Source organism: Manis pentadactyla, chromosome 11 (genome assembly GCF_030020395.1).
Source record: "Manis pentadactyla isolate mManPen7 chromosome 11, mManPen7.hap1, whole genome shotgun sequence".
NCBI lineage: Eukaryota > Metazoa > Chordata > Mammalia > Pholidota > Manidae > Manis > Manis pentadactyla.
In genome coordinates this window covers 10,173,343-10,187,804 of record NC_080029.1, presented here as the reverse complement: position 1 = coordinate 10,187,804, position 14,462 = coordinate 10,173,343, and the positions used below count along the sequence as shown (strand labels likewise).

The window sequence follows — 14,462 nt, the reverse complement described above, 5'->3', positions numbered from 1 at the left end:
CTAACCATCCTGTGTTGATCGCTTTTGGCTCAGAGTTTGCAGAGTTGAAGTGATGCGGTCCCCACTGCCCAGAAACTCACACCCTGGTGGGGTCCCAGCTTGGGGACCACAGAGGTCCCTTCAGAGGGAGGATATGGCAGAGTGATGGAGAGGTGGGTGGGCCCCAGAGATAAGCAGGAGGCAGGAGCCGCAGGTGAGGGCCATGTTGGTGGAAGTGCCAAGGAGGCGTGGGGCTGTCCCCAGGGCCCCCTGGACGCTGGCCTGGACCCACATCTCTGGACTTTCTGTTCAGTACTCCTGTCAACCCTCCAACCTCCCTAGACAGAGTTCGCCTCATCCGCTTGGACGGGAAGGAGCAAAGACTCTAAAGCCAGGTCCATAGCCAGCTGGCAGGGCCCTGCAGACAGGGGACTTCACTGCATCTTTCCTATCTGCCTCTCTGTTCCATCCTATCTCAGAGCCAGGGCCCAGACCCTGTCACCTCTCCCAGGAGCCCCTCCTTCTCCAGTGTACTCGTCAGAGAGCTGAGAACTTCCCCGGGGACCTCACTTCTCCTGAAGTCCTCTCCAGTGGGGGTTGTTTATTCCAACGCCCCTGGCCCCAGGGGCTGTAAGAAAGTCCAACTGTCCTGGCCCCACCCTGCCTCCAAAGCCCTCTAGAATCATGTAATCCCCTCCCTGGACATTCCCACCTTCTCCATACCTTGGACTTTGATGTCAGGTCTGACACCTCTGTTGTCAACTCTTTATCTGCAGCCCCCCTTCTGTCCTTGACCCTCATGGGACTGCCAGTGTAGACGTGTGGAGATGGTGGAGTGTGACCAGCTTAAACTCATGGCCCATCACTCCAGCCACTCTCCTGTCAATACCGTGGTGGGTACAGAGTAACCTCCCCAGAGATGTCCCTGTCCTAATCCCCAGGCCCTAAGAATGTGGCACTTACATGGCAAAAGGGACACGGCAGATGTGATTAAGGTTAAGGATCTTGAGATGGGAGATTATTCTGGATTATCTGAGTGAGCCCAGTGTCATCACAGGGGTTATTATAAAGAGAGGCAGGAGGGTCAGAGTTCGAGAAGGAGATGTGACAATGGAAGCAGAGGTGGGTGACACGAGGTGGGGGCTGTGGGCCCAGAGGTGCTGATGGCCTCTAGAAGCTGGAGGAAGCCAGGAAAGGGATTCCCTGGGAGAGCCTCCAGAGGGAACGCAGCCCTGCTTGCACCTTGGTTGTAGGTTTCTGGCCTCCAGTACCACAGAGGTGGTCGTTTTCAGCAACTAGGCTGTGGTTGTTTGTTACAGCAGCAGTAGGAAACTAATCCAGCCTTCAACTCTCTTTGATTTTTCTTTGTGCCTGCCCAGCTCTCCATCAATCTAGCTACTCTCTGTCCCCAACCTTCCCTGGGACGCTTCTGGAGAAAACCAGCTGGAGCCTCACCCTGGCGTCCTGTGGCCACTGGGATAAAGTCCCAGCTTTTTCACACAGCATCCAAGGTCTTCTGCAGCCTGGTCCCCTCTTCTGGGCTGATCTCAGCCCTCCCACTACACTCCTCACTGCAGGGATCAGCAAACTATGGCCCACAGGCCCACCGGCCTGCTGCCTGACTCTGAATGGCCAGCAAGCCAAGAATGTTTTCTACACTTTTAAATGACTGAGAAAGAAGTCCAAAGAAGCGTAGAATTTTGTAACACAGACCATTACAAGTGATTCTGTTTTCAGAATCCACATACGATGTTTCATGGGAACACAGCCATGCCGCTTGTTTATTATCTGCAGCTGCTTTAGTGCTGCAGTGGCAGAGCTGGGCCACTGGGGAAGGGCACATGGCCTCAAACCCTCGAGTAATTCCTCTCTGGCCCTTCCAGAACAAATTGCTGGTCCCTGCCGGGGACTATAGTCCCATTCACCAGAGCCGTTTGTCCCCCGTGGCATCGCACCCGGGGCCTCCAGCCTTCCTGTTGCAGAAGCTGCCCTCTGTCCTGGGAGGGAAGCACCTGGGAAGGGACTCTGCGACCCTCCATGTCTGTCCAGGACAAATGCACCGAGAGGCCTTCCTGATCCCCACCCTGGCCAGGCCCGGTTACGTGCCCCTCCTTGCTGCTCTCAGCAGCCTGTGTACAGCCCTCTGTAACGTTTGTTATAGCAGCTGACAGCTATTGAGCCAAACACAGCATTTTAAAGACATGAACTCTTCTTATCCTCACAATATGCCTAATGAGGTGGGTGCTTTTGTTATTCCCATTTTACAGATGAGGAAGCTGAGGCTATAGGAGTCAAGCAACCACTCCCGGGTCACAGAGCTGGTGAGCAGTGCAGGGAAGATTTGAACCACAAGGTGTGACTTGCCAGGGAGTAAACGTGAAAACATTTAGAGTCCTAAATATTTGTGTGGAACTGGCAACCCCTTGGGTTACAAAACAGTTGTTGCGTCTATTTGAGCGGGAGGCCATCCTCTGAGGAAACCCCTCCCTGGGCCTGCTGGGAAGGGAGACTGAGGGAAGGACAGCAGGGCTTCCTGCTTGCCAAGCCTGGCTGCCCACGGATCCCAAAGCTGCCGCCCAGCCCTGCCTCCTCTGTCTGCTCTTTGAGAAAGAGGGACATTCATGGCAGGACTGCAGAGGCAGAGCTGAGCTAGGATGGTGAAACACCACCGAGGGAGCGAATGGGGTCTCATCCCACCCGCTGTCTCCATTCCTGTCCATGTCCCCTCCAGCTGTTCCCCTGGGCTCAGCCTGGTGGGTGCAGGGACCTCCCTCCTTGGTGAGCTGACCCTGCTGGCTGCCCACAGCTGTTCACTGCACACTCCCAGCAAAGGCCAGCCATCCTCTGCATGACCCCTGGGTGCCAGGCCCTGTGTGAGTGAACTCCCATCTTTCCAGCAGCTTCACAGTGAAGTTTTATTACATCCAGTTTGCAGGTGAAGCTCAGGGAGAATGAATGATAGGATGACTCCGAAACCTCTCTTAAACCCTCCTCTCCCTCCACCTCACCACTGCCGCCACCCTGACATGTGCTGTCGTCATCACTGCCCTGCCTTTTCTTTCTGTATGTGTATTTTTCTGAGGTGTTATTTACATGTAGCAAAACCATAAATCCTAAATGCACAGCTTGATTTTTAAATTTGTGTACATCTATGTAACTGCCGCTCTGATCAGGAGATCACACGTGTCAACCCCGGAAGTTTCTTCCTGCCAATCTTCCAATCTCCCCCCGGGGGTAACTTATGTTGGGACGGCGTGTCTCCATAGATCAGTTATGCCCTGCAGGGCATGTGAAAAGGAGAACACACTATGTACTTTCTTCACGTCTGGCTTCTTTTGTTCAATATCACATTTCTGACATTTATTTAAGTTGACGCCTGTATCGGTAATTTGCTTAAGTTTCTTGCTGAGTACAATTCCATCATATGGCTGGGTCACAGTTAGAGTATCTATTGATAGATGTCTGGGTCATTTTCAGTTTGACTGTTATGAATAAAGTTCCCATGAGCTTTTGTGTACAAGTCTTGTGTGTGAACATTTTCATTTCTCTTGGGTGCAATGGCTAGTAGTATTAAACTTTAGAAGGATCTGCTGTCTCTCCTCTCTACTGTCCCTTCCCAATGTCTATGTAGTCTTCCACAACTGGAGTGGACAAGCAGTTCAAATCCTAAGTCTGCCTGTAAGTGCTGAGAACCTGGAGCCAGTCTTTGTGGAATGGAGATGATAATCTTGACATCTTGGGCTCCCAGGGGTATTATGTGAGATATAATCATGAAAGGCCTGGTTCACTACACTCTGTTTCCTGTTTCTTTCACCCTCAGGGCTGTGTGATGTTTATTTCAATGGCTGGCAAATATAAATTAAATAATTGAGTGAACAGACTGGGAACAAAAAACAAAATTGCCCCAGGAATTTAGTGAGAAATCAATGATTTCCATTGCACAGAAGCAGGCTTTCAGGGCCTCATAGCCACCTTTTCACTTTGCAGGATGTTGGGCAAGTAAGGCAAACACAGCTCCGTCAATACTGCCTTCTGTGAAGAGGGTCTGTGCAGAGCAAACAAGAGGTGTGTGTTGTCAGGACTTGCTCTGCCATTTCCCTCCACCTCTGGCCTCCACTGGGTTGGAAGGGAAGCAGGTGGTTCTGGTAAGCAGCCTGGCTCAGGCACTGGAACATGGGGATGGAATCATAGGTTCATGGTCCACACACACAGATGCCCAGTCAGAGACACTGGGGCTCCCCTTTCTTGTATGCAAACCCCTGGAAAAAATGATGGTCCTGATACTGCCTGGAACAGGGTGGACTTTGGCAAGAACTTGAGATTTGGATAGTCAGAGTTGGCCTCCGTTCACTGTGGGCAAGTTACTTAACCCCTCATGGTTTCACTGTCCTTATCTGTAAATGAAGATTATGGTTCCAAGGTCTTAGGGTAAAATTAGTGAATATATGTAAAGGACCCACATATAGCCAACACTCAGTAAATGCTGATTCCCCCTCTCTTCCTCTTTACTTCTTTCTTGGTCTTTTGGTTTGGTTGAACATGAAGAAGTAAGAGAACAGTGCCATTCACAAGACACTGTATAGGTTAAGAGCCACCATCTATGCATCTAAAAACTAAAGTAGGAGGATCAATTCAAGATGGCAGCATGAGAAGTGAGACAGAGAACTCCTCCCAAAACCACACATAATATGAAAATACAGTTAATACGACTAATCCTAAAAGAGCAACAGGAAAAAAGGCTGCACCAGACTCCAGACACCCGGAGAACAGAGTAGACCTCATAAAACAGGGTAACGTACCAAAGCCTTGATCTGGTGGGACCCAAGCCCTTCCTCCACCCCAGCTCACCGGCAGAAGGAAGAGAAACGGAGCAGGGAGGGCGTGGAAGCCTAGGACTGCTGAACACCCATCTCTGGAGATCTGCTTTGGGAGCCCAAATCTACATTGCATGGTGCTCTGAAGATTAGTGGGGTTGGAAAGCTAAGACAGGTGGAATACATGGACAGACAGATTCCAGCCATTTGTGGAGGACAGGGATCCACATCAGGCTGCTATGGGACAAAGGAAAGGTGGGCGGTCTGAAAGGCTTCCTAGCAGCGAGAGGGCTGCTGAAGGGGCAGGGTTCGCATGGAGCTTGCTGCATGGGAGAAGGGATAGGTGGACAAGGTTCTGCCTAGAATATTCTCCTCCTGGATATCTTTGTGGATGGTCCTACACTGCATTCAGGTTGTGCCTCCAATGGGCCTTCACAGAGAATGCTTTCATTGGCCACCCCATCTGAAACATCATCCCTCCTACATTTGGATGCAGTATCCTAGACTTGCTTTGGGTTTCCTCATGGCAATTATTACCTGACATTATTATATTACATACTATCTTTGCATTATAGATTATTTGTTAATTGTGTTATATGTGTCTTATTGTTTATATCTGTCGCTCCCACTGAACTGTAAGTCCTACATGGGTGTGAACATTGTTTTTCCCTGTGCTGCATCCCCAATGCCTGGAAAAATAACTGGCACATAGTAGGGGGCTCAAAAATATTTATTGCATGAATGGAAGATTGAAAAATCTCTGGAGAAAAGAATAGAAACTGTACCAAGGACTGGGATGGTTGCTTAGGACATCCAGTCACATGTAAGCACAGGATGTGGAGCGAGTCCAAGACAGTGTTGCAAGACAGTTGTCAGCCGTGGGTCCGGAGGAGACGCTCAGCCGGGTGGGCTCAGTCCTTGTTACGCAGAAGCTAACACCGCTGGGTGGCTCCTCTGGCTTGTGAGATGCAGGAGTGCAAGGAAATAATGAAGGTGACCACGAGCAAAAGCAGAGTGAAAAAAACCCAGAAGGTTGCATGTGGCATGAGAAAGGGAGGACGGTGTCTCTCCCTGTCTGCAAGGCAGCCTTCCCCACCATGTTGATAATGTTGGCTCTGCTGATGACTTCCTTTGAGTAGAAAGAGTTCCAGGTTTTAAATAAGCATGTTTAAGCCCTCACTAGGAATGCAGGAGGTGTGCCTGCCACCCTGCTCCCAGTCAGCATCTATAACTTGATGCCTTGGGGTGATGAGGTCTTGGCAAGAAGACATCAGAGAGGGTCCACCAAGTATTAGTGGCATGGGGTCGCTGTGGATCAGTGTAGCTCTGAAATACACAGAAATGTTAGCCTGACTGCTGCCCCACCCAGGAGATTAACTATGGATGCTGTACCAGGAACAGTTTAGGTCTGCAGGAGAACCCCTTCTCCGTGTCTGCTTGGCGGGGCATGGCTCCGAGTTCCCTGGCTCGCTGCTTCTCCAACTTGGTCATCAGGTTCCCCAAGCTGCAGAGGGAAGGGGCTATATTTCCCTGGGGTTTGAAGTATGGTGGGGCTCACGAAGCATGGGGTCCTTTGAAAATTTGGCAAATTTTACCATTTGCTCCATAATAAATCAGTGTTTGTTTTGACATGAAAATCAGTGACTATTGAGTAAACTGGGGCTCTGGTAATCTCAAGGCTAGTTTAGGACTTGGCACACACTGGGGGTCTTAAGCCAAGAATTTTGACTTTCTGTTGGGGTGCAATTGCTCTGTCTTTCCAGAGACTCCTCGGTTACTTCCACAGAGAATTAATAGGATAAGGAGGGAATGGAGCAGTCTTCCTGGATTGCTGCATTTGAAGAAGTTTTCCCAAAGAGATTCTTGAGTGAAACATTGTCTCCCATTAAAATCCTAGTAAAACTGCTGAAGATTTCGTGCCACACAGACGTCCAGTCCACAGTCTCTGAGCTGCCAGTCACGTCCTTCCTGCTGACCTCCCTCTGCTGTGCTCTGAAGCAGCTGTTCTAACTCTCAGTGCTCTCCTGGGCCTGTGCTCACCCTGCCTGCTTTTCCTTGACCTTTGACGTCACCTGCTTCTCCCCTGAGACATTTGAATTGATTGCACAGGATCAACCTCATTTTCCCATCCTTGTCTTTCCTAATATCACTGTATTCATCCTCCCCTTCTCTCTGGTTAAGACCCCTGTACCGCTGGAACCTTCAGCACAGTTCTCTCTGGGCCCTGATCCTTCAGCTCACCTTCTCCCCGCTGTGTCACTTTATCAGTTGCCGGCACCCATGCCTCACCTCTGTATTATAGACATGCCTACCTGTTGCTGTGGTATGAACAGTAGAAGCCCTGCTGAGAGGGCATAGAAAGGACCCTTAGCACAACACAAGGGCCTTTCCTCTGTTATCCACAGGGGTGGTGACTTTGTGACTTACCACACCTTAATTCACTTATTTAACTTTTCAGCATCTATTGAATACCTACCACTTCTTGGTACTGGAGCTATAGAAATCAACAGACAATATAGACATCTTTTCCATCCAGATGGAACTTAGAACTTATGGAGAAGGGAGAAAAGAAATTTCAAAATAAATGCATAATGACAAATTGCTGTGACAAGTGCTAGGAAAGAAAATATAGAATATTCTGAGAGTTTAACAGGATGCAATTTTTTGGCCCACCAAAAGCATTCATTTTAATAAAACAAATTATACATAGGCTAATTGGAAACTAAAATCTAATGGAAAACACCATAACATAATAAACAAGGGCAGAATTCTCTCCTTTAAAACTGATTTTAAGATTGTAAGCTGTTTTTTACAATTTCCCTCCATTCCTCAGTGGTGTGAGTGTGTACGCTGAAGAGTTTGCTAAGTTTGTTAGAGACTTTGTCCCTATTTTCTTCTTTAAGTAGGTTTTGTTTACATAAAATTTGGAGCATGCATAGATACAAAGACTGGAATGATTGTAAAGAATTTGATTAAATGCTATAAAAATAGCATTGAGTTAACTGGTCAACTGCACCTCGATCCTTAGCTATTTGTCAGTTCTATTTACCAAGTGATTTGGGTACATTTGCTATGTGGGATGAAATGAAGAAATTCTAGGCCAACTGTAGGTATGTTCCCCACCCCACAAGCAGGCCCAAAATGTCCAGCAAGAAATCCATCATCTTTCTTCCAAACTGGGTCCTATGTTTGAAGCCCCAGTGAATGGCCCTGTCATCCACCCCTTTTGCACAAGTCAGAAACCTGAGTGCCATGCTACACTCCTGGCTCTCCCTTCTGTGAGGTTGTCAAGTCTTTGATACATTCTCAAGTCTCTCTCCTGTCCATCTCCTCCTTTACTCCATTGCTGTTTTAGTCTCTCATTTAGATGGTTACAAAAGCTTTGTCAAGGGGATAAATGAAGAAAGTGTTCTTAGGAAGACTTGCGTTCAAGTCACAGCTCCAAATACAAATTCAGTGATCTTGCTGAGTTACGTAACCACCCTGCACCTGTTTCTCATTGGTAAACAGAGATAACAATACCCGCCTTACTTAGGGTTGTTGTGAGGACCGACTAGAACATCAGGCAGAGTGCCTGGCAAAGAAATAGTCAAGTCCCAGCACACACTAACTCCTATGGTGACTGTCCTCTCCTTGCCTCCCACCTAGTCCTTCCTTTCAATCCATCCCCTCCCCTGTGGCCAGAGCAAACTTTCTAGAATGAATAATCCTCATCCACCACCACCACCATTACTTTAAATCTTCAATCATTTCATTTCATCAAAAGAACAAAGTTCAGAATTCTCAGCATCAGCAGCCTTGGTGACAAGACGTCTGGTTCTGACCCTGATGGGGGGAGCTGAGGTTATATTTATCCTCCCACCATAATGAAAACCAAAAAAGTGAAATAAAACATGGTAAACAGTTGCTCATAAGGACTGAAAGCGGTCAGCCACCTCAGGACTACACCCCTTACAACTCTGAGATGAGAGGCATCTGACATAAGCCCACATGCACTCCCGTCTCCTCCCTGATGTAGTTGTCCACACTGTATGTAGTGCAGGAAGACAGAGCCCGGGAAGTGGTCTCCCTGGATGGAGACAGACATTCTGATTAAGGGTTGCCAAGGTGACTGCAACTTTTGATAGTCTGCTTAGAATTAATATTGGGCTAATTCATATAAAAATGCAGAAACTTTGTGCTTGAATAAGTCCGTTCCCTCTAATCTCCCTGCACACCACCATGTTACATATTTTACATGTATATGTCATATGTATTACATTCTATCTACATGTAAACCCCCAAAAGAAAATGTTATAATTTTAGCTTTAAATAGGCATATCTATTTTGAAGGAATTAAGAGGAAAAAAACCAAGGCTCATGTTACCCACTTATTTACAAGCTTAGAAATTCTTCATTTGTTCCTGAAGATCCAATTTCCTTCTGGTATCAGCCTGAAGAATTTCCTGTAGGTTCCAGTGACAATGAATTCTTTCAGTTTTTGTTATCTGAAAACTTAGTCATTTTGCCTTTGTTCTTGAAGGGTGTTTGCTCTAAATCTGTAATTCTGGGTTGACAGTTTTCTTTTAGCACTAAAAGATGTCATTCCACTGTCTTCTGGCCTTTGTGCTTCTGATAAACTACCTGTGGAAACTGTGATGTTTCACTTGGTGTCTGGCCTCTTTCAAGGTTTTCTCTCTAATTTTTGTTTTCAGCAGTTGGACTGTCATGTGCCTACACATTATTTTTTTTTTATTCTTATTCATCCCATTTTAAATTCATTGAGCTTCTAGAACATATAAATGTCTTTCACCAAATTTTGGAAGTTTTGGTCATTATCAATTTTTTCTCTGTTCTCCTTCTCTATCTTCAAATTTCCAATTTTTCATTCCTTTTGGGAAAATTATCCTTTCCTCATTAATCATCATTATGCTGGCTGCTTTACAATCATTGGCTCTTTGTGTTTTGAGTAACTTTGGATTGGGTTCTGGACATTGTGAATGTTGTTGTGTGAAACCTTAGATTTTGTATGTTTCTCTGAAAATTGTTGGTGGTTTTGTTTTAGGAGGCAGTTAACTTGGTCAGACTTATGGCAGCATAGACAAATCTCACACACATGATACTGAGTAAAAGAAGCTCCAAACAAAAGGTTACACACTGTGTTATTTCATTTATGTAACATTCAAAACGTTCAAAAACCATAAGCTAACTAATCTATGCTGTTAGAAGTCAGGATGCTGTTACCTCTGAGGGAGCTTTAGTGATGTGAATGGAGCACCGTGGGGTGGGGTGGGGGTTTCTGGAGTACTGCTCATATTCTGTTTCTTTTTAGATGTAATTGACATAGAATAACTGTATATCTTTAAAGTATACACTTTGTAAGTTCTGACATGTGTATACACCCATGAAATCTTAACCACAATCAGTATAATGAACATAAACACAATCCACTCCCCCCAGTGCCCTGGTGTAATCCCATTCCCATACTGGGGCAACTGCTGAGCTGCTCTTAGGCACTGTAGGTCACTAGATCCCTATAGATCACCTGGCCTCTTCTAGGATTTTTATAAATGGAATTGTACATAACGTATTCTTTTTTGTCTGGTTTATTTCACTTAGCATCTGTGTATCTTCTTTAGTGAAATGTCTGTTCAAATGTTTTTGCCCGTTTTTTTTGGAACTGAGACTTTTTGTTTTCTCATTTTTCAGTGCTGAGTGTTATTCTATGTTCAGGAGACAAGTCCTTCATCAGAGATGTGATTTGCATATATTTTTCCTAGTGTCTAATCTCTTCATTCCATTAACAGGATCTTTCAAAGAGGGAAAGATCTTAATTTTGATCAACTTCAGTTGAATTCATTTATTCTTTTATGGATTGTGTTTTTGGTGTCATATCTAAGAAATGTTTGCCTAATCTGAGGTTACAAAGATTTTCTTCATGTTTTCTCATAGCATTTGGTGGCTTAAAGTCTTAGATTTACATCCATAATACATTTTGAGTTCATTTTTATGGAAAGTGTAGGATATGGATCAAAGTTGCTTTTTTTTTTGCTATCAAATTGTTTTAGTACCATTAGTTGAAAATAATATCCTTTTGTCCAGTGAATTGCTCTTGCAACTTTTCAAAAATCAATTCAGCATATATCTGTGGGTTTATTTCTGTGCTTTCTGTTCTGTTCCTTTGATCTATTTGTTTATATTTGTGCCCACACCACTTTGTTAGCATAACTATGTGCTGTAGATTTACACTGTAGCTTTATAATAAGTCTTGAAATCAGGTAGTATAAGTCCTCCAACTTGTTCTTTTTCAGAATTGTTCCAGTTACTCAAGGTCCAGTGCATTTCCATATGGATTTTAGCTTTTCAATTTATTCATTAAAGCCTGGTGAAATTTTTGCAATTGCATTCAATCCCTTGATCAATTTGGGGGAGTTGACATCTAATATTGAGTCATTTTCTGATATGTGTAGTCACTTCAGTGGAAAATAAAAAGAAATAGAATGACATGAAAAGGCATGGAGTCAGACTAGGGGTTTCCTGAGTGACCTTGAGCATGTCACTTCCTTACTCTGAGCCTCTGTTTCCTCTTCTGTAATCGAGGGAGAATAATGCTTGGTGTGATCAAGCCAGATAATATAGAGCAGCTGACACATTTCAAGGATAACAAAGCGCTTTTCACATACCGAATGTTATTGTTAAGCACCTTGTGGGGTTGTCAAAATGAATATCCAGTATGGAAGGCATGGTACTATTTGGGTATTAGATTTTATCCTCTTCCTCCTCATCATTACAGTCACAGTGACTAAGTCCTAAGCCCTCCGCGTGAGGTTCCACGTGCTCACAGTCATCCATCAGCGTTATTTTGTGATTACCTCAATCTGATGTCCATTAAACGATGTTCACAGCATCGCCTGCCATTTGAAATGCTCACTGCTTTTTCAGTCTGATTCCCCAGGCTGTCAATTTCCTTCTACTTGCTGCCTATTTTCTGGCAGGTTCTATGGACTCTGGTTTCTATATTTCCCCCTCCTTCCTTGGTCATGTCGCTTACCAACCTGGTGTTTTGTTTGCAGCTGCCACTTGGGCTGGCCTGAACATTTGTTCTTTCCTCCCCCACCCTGCGTTTTGTGCCACTCAGTGTTTGCTGGGACCAGGGTTTCTTGGAATGAGAGTTGTGGCCACTACCTGCAACCAAGCCCTGGCGAAGTGCTAGCCCCTGTCTCAGCTGCCCATGGATCCTCTCTCCTTGCACACCTCAGCCTGCACCAGCTGCCACTGTGAAGCCAACCCGCTCCTGAGGCTTTGGAAGATCTGGTAAAAATATTCTCATTTTTCTCTTCACCACTGCCTGGGCTTAGGTCTCAGTTCCCAGAAATGCCAACACCTAGCCCTATTTACATTTCATGTAATAACTGCTATATTAGGGTTTAAATTTACCATTTTCTCTGAGCTTTCTAGTTTTTCTAATTTTTCTATCTATCTCTCCTTTTGTTGCCCTACTTAGGATTGATTGATAATTTTATTATTTCACTTTTCCTTGCTAGATTGGAAGATAAGTGCCCTTACTACTCTGTTTGTGCTTACTCTAAAAACTGCATCATGCACTCTTTGATTTATCAAGGTACCATACTTACTGGTACTTTGACCCTACTCCTGGATGATACAAGGACCTTAAAACACCCTAATTTCATGTACCTCTTCCCTAACATACACGCTGCTGCTGTTGTGTATTTTAGATTCCATATACCTATTATGCAATGATATTATTGTTGTCATATACAGCCAGTATTTATTTATCCATGCCCGCATGTTTATCATGTTACGTTCTTTATTCCTTCCTGTGTCTCTGACCTTCCTTCTTTGTTTACTCCTTCCCTCAGGGAGGTCTGCTGTTGGCCACTTCTCTCAGCTTTTCCTCCTCTGAGAACATTTGACTTCATCTTCATCTTAAAAGCACATTTTTGCTGGTTGGAGAATTCTACCTTCTTCCTTGGCTGGTACTCTTATTCCAAACTCTATTCCATTTTCCTGCTGGTTTTACATCATCATCATTGAAACCTCAGAGGTCACTGTCCCACCCTTTTGAAGATCAATATCCCCACCACCCAGGTTGCTTGAAAACTTATCTTTGTTTTTGAGTTCTTGCAGTTAAAAACAATGTTATGTCTGGGTTAGAACTGCTTTCCTTTTTAAAAAATTTAATTCCCCTTGGCATGTATTAAGTAGGTTCAATTTTGAAAGTGAAGTCTTTCATTGATGCTGGAAATATCTAACCATTATTAAAATTTGCTTCTGTCCATTGTCTCTTTTCTGTCTTTCTGGGACTTGAGTACTGTGTATCTTAGACTTTCTCATGGTTCTATTTCTATGCACTGACCCCCCTTTGTATTTTTTCATCTTTTTATCTCTCTGTCCTGAACTCCAGGTAGTTTCTTCTGACCTGTTTTTCCAGTTCACTTAATTTTCTCTCTCACTCTCTCTTTTTCAGTGCTGTAAAATTATTTTAGTACTTTCCCCCTGACATTGAATACATAATAACAATGGGAAGAATGTATTATCTCCTATAATCTCAAGTGAAAAGCCTCAAAATCTACTAACTAAACTTCTTTAAATAATCTTCTCACCAACTGACTGGAAAAGAGCAGGGAATGGCATGTTTTCACCAGAACACTTTTGTGGAAGGACCTAGGATGAATTAGACATGCTTAGTTGGCCATGTTATATATCATACTTTTTATATTCTAAAACTGATTCTTACACAGAAAATTTGCTTGTGAAATATTGTACAACTTCCAAACACCCACAGGACAAACCCTTTCTCCTGTCACCATGACAGGGAGTTGCCTTGTAGCAGGTGATAATGCTTTCTGCTTTTACAACAATTCTCTGAGTGATCTCCATGATGATCTTAGGAATCCAATTTCTAGTTTTTTATTTTATCTTATTTTTGTTGAAGTTTAGTTGATATACAATATTATATTCATTTCAGATGTACAACACAGTGATTTGACAGTTACCTACACAATTAAATGCTTACCCCAGTAAGTGTAGTTACCGTCAACAAAGAAATTATGATATTATTGACTGTATTCTCTATGCTCTACTTTCATCTCTGTGACTACTTTATATTATAGTTAGAATTTTGTCCCTCTTTATCCCCTTCTATTTCTTTATTTCACCCATCCCACCACCTTCCCCATGGCAATCACCAGTCTCTTGTCTATGTCTATTCTAGTTTTAAATGAAAAGGAGTTTTCATGTTTCACCCCAAAGTTCAACTCCTGAATTTTTAAAAATGTTTTGCTGTTCCAATTTTCTCTTTAGTCCATGATTGTAGCCAGGCTGTGTCCTTGAATACTTTACGTAGTTCTGTGACCCCAGGCTGATGTGTAAGTGGTTACAGTGTATGTATCATCAGCAGCTTTCTTCCAAAACTGTAATCACAGCAGCCTAATCTTTTTCTGTCCCTCTTCACTACAAAGGCCCGATCTTCAGGCATGGCCCAGATGTCATCTTTACTGGAGTCTCAGGGAACTTATGTGTCTCTGGAACATCCTAAATATCAAGATCCTTGGGGTGTTCTAACCACCTTACTGCAGAGGAAACCCTACGGCTACAGGAGGCTGACACCTGTGCAGCCTTGTAATCCTGGGGCTGACTAAATCTGGAATAAATAGCACCAAAGACATA

The 14,462-nt window shown here is 44.3% G+C and overlaps 1 long non-coding RNA gene across 4 annotated transcripts in view; it reads left to right on the top strand.

Annotated features, from left to right (window-relative positions):
- Window positions 1–14,462, top strand: part of LOC118910674 (uncharacterized) — a 16,682-nt gene extending 2,220 nt beyond the window's left edge. For 3 of the 4 annotated variants that reach the window (XR_005024112.2, XR_005024118.2, XR_008992407.1), the window contains 2 exons: window positions 11,911–12,086; window positions 14,255–14,462. This is a non-coding gene — a long non-coding RNA (uncharacterized LOC118910674). Of the gene's footprint in view, window positions 1–11,722; window positions 12,087–14,254 lie in introns of those variants that run through there. The other variant, XR_008992406.1, reaches the window with a different exon arrangement.